Consider the following 6134-nt stretch of genomic DNA (forward strand, 5'->3'; position numbering starts at 1 on the left):
TGTTTTAATAGTAATTTCACAGGCATTTTCACCTCACCTATAAATTCATTGTAAACCATGTTTCACTTTTTCACTGTCTGCTTATAAATACAGACAATTAAAAACTATAGAGCAGCTAGAAGAGATACAGTCTACTATGTGTTCAATCCACCTCTGTTCTCTCTATAGAGCATCTAGAAGAGATACAGTCTACTATGTGTTCAATCCACCTCTGTTCTCTCTATAGAGCAGCTAGAAGAGATACAGTCTACTACTATGTGTTCAATCCACCTCTGTTCTCTCTATCGAGCAGCTAGAAGAGATACAGTCTACTATGTGTTCAATCCACCTCTGTTCTCTCTATAGAGCAGCTAGAAGAGATAGTCTACTATGTGTTCAATCCACCTCTGTTCTCTCTCCATCTGCCCTCTTCTGTCACTTTCTCTGTGTCTTGTCTGTTGCTGTCTCATGTTTTTGTTTGTTACTGTCTCCTTTGCCTATCCTCTTCTGTTATGGCCTGTTCTGTTCTTCTGGTGTGTCTCTCCATCAAATCCTATTCTTACGTTGCTGTCTCTGTGTCTCGTCTGGTGTCTCTCTCCATCATATCCTATTCTTCTGTTGCTGTCTCTGTGTCTTGTCTGGTGTGTCTCTCTCCATCATATCCTATTATTCTGTTGCTGTCTCTGTCTTGTCTGGTGGCTCTCTCTCCATCATATCCTATTCTTCTGTTGCTGTCTCTGTCTTGTCTGGTGTCTCTCTCTCCATCATATCCTATTCTTCTGTTGCTATCTCTGTCTTGTCTGGTGTCTCTCTCTCCATCATATCCTATTCTTCTGTTGCTGTCTCTGTGTCTTGTCTGGTGTGTCTCTCGCCATCATATCCTATTCTTCTGTTTCTGTCTCTGTGTCTTGTCTGGTGTGTCTCTCTCCATCATATACTATTCTTCTGTTTCTGTCTCTGTGTCTTGTCTGGTGTGTCTCTCTCCATCATATCCTATTCTTCTGTTGCTGTCTCTGTGTCTTGTCTGGTGTGTCTCTCTCCATCATATCCTATTATTCTGTTGCTGTCTCTGTCTTGTCTGGTGGCTCTCTCTCCATCATATCCTATTCTTCTGTTGCTGTCTCTGTCTTGTCTGGTGTCTCTCTCTCCATCATATCCTATTCTTCTGTTGCTATCTCTGTCTTGTCTGGTGTCTCTCTCTCCATCATATCCTATTCTTCTGTTGCTGTCTCTGTGTCTTGTCTGGTGTGTCTCTCGCCATCATATCCTATTCTTCTGTTTCTGTCTCTGTGTCTTGTCTGGTGTGTCTCTCTCCATCATATCCTATTCTTCTGTTGCTGTCTCTGTGTCTTGTCTGGTGTGTCTCTCTCCATCATATCCTATTCTTCTGTTGCTGTCTCTGTCTTGTCTGGTGTGTCTCTCTCCATCATATCCTATTCTTCTGTTGTTGTCTCTGTGTCTTGTCTGGTGTGTCTCTCTCCATCATATCCTATTCTTCTGTTTCTGTCTCTGTCTTGTCTGGTGTTTCTCTCTCCATCATATACTATTCTTCTGTTTCTGTCTCTGTGTCTTGTCTGGTGTGTCTCTCTCCATCATATCCTATTCTTCTGTTGCTGTCTCTGTCTTGTCTGGTGTGTCTCTCGCCATCATATCATATTCTTATGTTGCTGTCTCTGTGTCTTGTCTGGTGTGTCTCTCTCCATCATATACTATTCTTCTGTTTCTGTCTCTGTGTCTTGTCTGGTGTGTCTCTCTCCATCATATCCTATTCTTCTGTTGCTGTCTCTGTCTTGTCTGGTGTTTCTCTCTCCATCATATCCTATTCTTATGTTGCTGGCTCTGTGTCTTGTCTGGTGTGTCTCTCTCCATCACATGGAGCGGCAGGGTAGCCTAGTGGTTAGAGTGTTGGACTAGTAACTGAAAGGTTGCAAGTTCAAATCCCCGTTCTGAATATCTTTATTAGGTCAGTGCTACGATGCAGACCCTGATAGAGTGACTGTAGTGGTGGGGGAGAGGTCAAGGGACATGAGTGGTCCACTGCCAATCTCAACCAATCACAGCAGGCCCCGCGTCACTCCAGGGGCTTCTTGCAGTGCCTGTTACTGCCTAGCGCAGTATATTGGACTGTTCATTTTTCTCATAGAAATTTGTCAGTAGAACATTGTTTTTAATACTGCATAGCACAAGTCCTGTGTGGTTATGGAAACCCATAGACTGAAATGTAAAAAAAAAAAAAAGTTTTACGATCAAAGGTTCAGGGCTGGATCAAAAACATCCCGGGCTGAGGCCCCCGGAAGTCCTGGCCTAAGGACGCCACTGACTACACCTCCTCCTACCTCATCCTTCTACCCCCCCCCCCCCTTTCTCAACGACTACTGTCATCCCTCTCTGGCTCCCCTGGATGTTATCCCGGGTGATATGCATTAATGCTCTGCTCCGTTCCACTGTTGCATAAGCAGGTCTGCAACCCTTCCCTTAATACCTTACACTCTCTGTACCTGTCTACCATCTAGCACTGACCCCTCTCTCCACTACCACTGCTGCTCAACATATGGTGTAGAGGAAGTACAGGAACAGGCATATGCTGAATATCAGAAGGGTTTAGGTACAATAGAAAGTAGTGGAAAGGGAGTGTACAAAAAAAAAAGTAGAAAGTGAGCGAGAATACAGTACAGTATCGGAAAAGACTAGCCGATTCACTATCACTATTTGAAGTGTCCAAAAACATAGACAAAGCCCAGCTAGTTAGGGACCCATGGGAGAGTGTTTCTCTGTAGCAGACCGCTCAACTTCGTCTGTGTCGTACCAGCTCCTGCAGAGGAGAGCAATTAGAGAAATTACAATCTGAAAATCTCTTCTGCACCAGAGCGTTCTGTGTCATTAGGCAGCAGAAGGCTGCTGTTGTGTGTGTGTGTGTGTGTGTGAGCCTGTCAGTGATCACTAACATTGCCCAGACTTTTTAAAACCCCAACCCGACCTGGGCCCAGTTCCCCAAAAGCATCTTAAGGCTACGTTCATCTTAGAACCATAAGAGGCTTTTGGGAAACCGGGCCTAGGTCTCCATGGCCACCCTGCCCTCCTGGACACATTCCCTCCACTCGACATTGGCTGGACCTTCTGTATGGGTCAACCATGGGTGCCAGTCGGCAGAATTGCATTTGAGAGCTGAGAAATCAGAGAGCGTCTTGATACTGTCCCACCTTATCATTCTAGAGCTATTCTAGGTCTATTATTGAAAGGTAATCAATCAGATGGTTATTTGTTACAGTACATCACTCATTCAGACAGAGAATGCTCAAAAGACCTCCAAAGGATTAAAGACTGTATTGAAAAGAGGCCTTGTTCTTTAGATCGCTATAGTAGCATCCAATAGCTACGTCTGCTTCAGAAGGCCTCTGCTAGTGGAGAATCGAAACTTAACAAAGTAAGTGATGTAATGCCTAACAGTGATGTATTGCCTAACAGTGATGTATTGCCTAACAGTGATGTAATGCCTAGCCGTGATGTAATGCCTAACAGTAATGTAATGCCTAACAGTAATGTAATGCTTAACAGTGATGTAATGCCTAACAGGGATGTAATGCTTAACAGTGATGTAATCCCTAACAGTGATGTAATGTCTAAGTTTGTAATGCCTAACAGTGATGTAATGCCTAACAGTGATGTAATGCCTAACTGTGATGTAATGCCTAGCCGTGATGTAATGCCTAACAGTGATGTAATGCCTAACAGTAATGTAATGCCTAACAGTAATGTAATGCTTAGCAGTGATGTAATGCCTAACAGTGATGTAATGCCTAGCCGTGATGTAATGCCTAACAGTAATGTAATGCTTAGCAGTGATGTAATGCCTAACAGTGATGATGTAATGCAATGCCTAAGTTTGTAATGCCTAACTGTGACGTAATGATGATGTGATGTAATGCCTAACAGTGATGTAATGCCTAACAGTGATGTAATGCCTAACAGTGATGTAATGCCTAACAGTGATGTTATGATGATGTGATGTAATGCCTAACAGTGATGTAATGCCTAACGGTGATGTAATGCTTTACAGTGATGCAATGCCTAACAGTGATGTAATGCCTAAGTTTGTAATGCCTAACAGTGATGTAATGCCTACGTTTGTAATGCCTAACTCTGATGTAATGATGATGTGATGTAATGCCTAAGTTTGTAATGCCTAACTCTGATGTAATGATGATGTGATGTAATGCCTATGCTTGTAATGCCTAACAGTGATGTAATGATGATGTGATGTAATGCCTAAGTTTGTAATGCCTAACAGTGATGTAATGATGATGTGATGTAATGCCTATGCTTGTAATGCCTAACAGTGATGTCATGCCTACGTTTATAATGCCTAACTGTGATGTAATGATGATGTGATGTAATGCCTAAGTTTGTAATGCCTAACAGTGATGTAATGATGATGTGATGTAATGCCTAACAGTTTAACTTTACTTTGGGTTAAGTAAAGCATTCTTGGGGTTTTCCCCCATTTTGCAGCGTACACGTTTTGCCTGAATATGCTGCACGACAGCCTAATGCAATATGGAGTGCTTACTGTCAGAACAACAGGCCTAAATGCAACGACTGGTCCTTTTGTTGTGCTCTGGTCATGTGGGAATGAGCACAGTGAAGTCAACTCTCTGCGTGTGTGTGCAAGTGTGAGTATGTGTGTGTGGGTGGGTGTATGTTTTCAGCCTGCAAAGACAATAAAGTTCCCTCATTGGACAAACGTCAATGTGTTGCGGATATGAGATGAGTAAATGTAGATGAATGATAGATCTTTGTCCCTGTGAACAACTCAGGAAAATTGCTTCTGCTCTCTCTCTCTCTCTCTCTCTCTCTCTCTCTCTCTCTCTCTCTCTCTCTCTCTCTCTCTCTCTCTCTCTTACTTTCTCTCTGTCTCTCTGTCTCTCTTTTCTCTTTTCCTCTTCTCACCTCAGCCATCCCTCTTTCTTCTCTGCCATAGCCCATAGACGTCACCCACTGTTTAAACCTGCCCATCTCGGTGCTCTTGGCTGATGCATCATCTGTACTTGTCTAAAACATGGAGTCAGGAAGGAAGCAGAACGTACTGCAGAACTGTCGACCTACAGTACCGGAGTGCCAGTGCCACTCACCACAGGCCCCCACTACAGAGATGGGGAACAGACCCCTCCATGCCCTCTGCAGCCTCCACTTCTCTGAACTAGTTCATGGCTCTGTAGTACTGCTCAATATAGACAAACTACTGTAGTGTACGTACTGTCATTCCAGGTGCAATGTTTGACATGACTGAGTTAGCTTAGGTTGGCTAGCTAGCTACAGTAGCAAGAATGTTATACAGCCTGCATAGCAACTATTTTGTTTAGAACAGACAACCAGTCCTTTTGCATAGCAACTACATTAAAATAACTACGAAACAGATTTGTCAAGACTATAACGTTTTAATGAAAATATGTAATTCATTGTTATTTTAATATGTTGGTAACAATTGTCCAACTGTAGGAGTCAGGCCTCTGGACTGGAAGTTACCGGGGTTGATATATTCAAAGAACCCTTCTCCCAGATACTGTAAGATCTCTGACTATTTCTTACATTTTTCTCTCTCTTTTTCATGCGAGTCCCTCCCTTTACTCTTTCCCCTCATCATGTTTTGTCATACGTTTAAATGAAGTTGTAATTAAGAGTGACAAGGGGCCATTAACTATGGATTAGACAAAATTATATTTCCTCCCATCGGTAGCCATCATACAGCCAGAGGCCTGAAACTCCTCTGATGATTATCCTGGCACTGTCACATGCTATACAGGGACTATTTATGGTTTTCCCCATAACGGAATCATCTCCTCCTCTCTACCCTTTGCCCTCCATCCAGTCCAGACAGTTTGACTCTCTACCCAGTGTCCTCCATCCAGCCCAGACAGTCTGACTCTCTATCCAGTGCCCTCCATCCAGCCCAGACAGTCTGACTCTCTATCCAGTGCCCTCCATCCAGCCCAGACAGTCTGACTCTCTATCCAGTGCCCTCCATCCAGCACAGACAGTCTGACTCTCTATCCAGTGCCCTCCATCCAGCCCAGACAGTCTGACTCTCTATCCAGTGCCCTCCATCCAGCCCAGACAGTCTGACTCTCTATCCAGTGCCCTCCATCCAGCACAGACAG

Source organism: Oncorhynchus mykiss, chromosome 25 (assembly GCF_057628025.1).
Source record: "Oncorhynchus mykiss isolate SJ-2025 chromosome 25, ASM5762802v1, whole genome shotgun sequence".
NCBI lineage: Eukaryota > Metazoa > Chordata > Actinopteri > Salmoniformes > Salmonidae > Oncorhynchus > Oncorhynchus mykiss.